The sequence below is a fragment of the Alligator sinensis genome, unplaced genomic scaffold (genome assembly GCF_000455745.1).
Source record: "Alligator sinensis unplaced genomic scaffold, ASM45574v1 scaffold1928_1, whole genome shotgun sequence".
Classification (NCBI taxonomy): domain Eukaryota; kingdom Metazoa; phylum Chordata; order Crocodylia; family Alligatoridae; genus Alligator; species Alligator sinensis.
The window spans coordinates 1-1,291 of NW_005844224.1; positions in this window are offsets into that span (position 1 = coordinate 1).

Below are 1,291 nucleotides of genomic sequence, written 5' to 3' on the forward strand. Positions count from 1 at the left end.
GAGAGCGCACATCTCAAAGGAAATAGAGTAGAGCCAGAGTCTCTGGTCTCTGGAGATGAGGATGACAGGAAGGACGGGGAAAGAAGCGTCCAGTGATTCCTTGCTACAGGTACCAGGGCTCCATCACGTGTACGTAGGTCACTAGGAAGGAGCCGAGCAAATGCATAATCCATGTGATGTAGAAGAAAAGACTACGACTTCCAATAACTCCAGGGGGTCCTACCCAGAGGAGGAGAAAGGGGATTTAGAGAGCACTGAACTGAGCATGCTCAGATTGTTGAATGGGATTGAACAGGAGACACTACGAAACAGGGAGAAAAATCACAATAATTCTCCAAGGACCAGCTGTGAATGAATTTGTAGGCGGTGATGGAGAAGATGTGCACAGGCTGAGAAGGCAAAGGGGGATCATTCACCAAGAAGGATCTGAATATGTCAGTACCAGGAGCTACAGGAATGGGGAAGACTCCGGTGCAGGCGACTGGATCAGAGGAGGGAGCAGATTTCAACATGAAATGCCAGAGACATCAGATGACTGACAGAGCAGTCAGGAGGAAGAGTATTTAAGCCATCTGCCAAAAGCTTATGAGGATGAGATGCTTGAAAACCAGGGAGAAGACAACACTACTTCAGAGCTCACATGGCTCCAGGGAGAGGCAAGAACCAGAGCTTTACCCAGGGAAACGAGGGCTTGGTAGTTCCTCAGCATCTGGTCCCGGTAAAGGCCCTTGTCCTCCTCTTCCAGCAGCTCCCACTCCTCCCGTGTGAAATACACTGCCACGTCCTCAAACACCTCCCGGAGCTGCAGGCACAAGCGTTACAGCATCAGTGTCTCCTGCCCCCGTGGCCCTGTGTGTACTCGCTCTACTACAAGCATTTGCACCTTAGCCACGGATGCAGCTGTGGACATAGGAGCTTGTGTGTTGGCCTCAGCCCAGCTCAACACGCTCCATTTCTTCGGCCCTTGGAGGCAGCCCAGGCAGCACATTTAGAGGCAGGGAGCCCAGCTCCAGGGACTCTGACCCGGCCTTCCCGTGCCAGCACCTCTGGCTCTCTGCATCCCGGAGCGCGCGCCTGCTAATGCAGCCTGGGGGGTTTGCAACTCTGTCACCAGAGACATCTCACATTTCAGGTCTCTGCTCCCCAAGCTCTTGACAGCACCCCTGGCTCCTCCTGGGCTCTGCCCCAGCTGCACTCGCACTCCCACCCCCACGGCCAGCTGGTGCCCTGCTCACCTCCATGCTCTGCCCCTGCTTTGCCGGCCTGCCCTGCCCCTCCTGCAGCTGGCCCC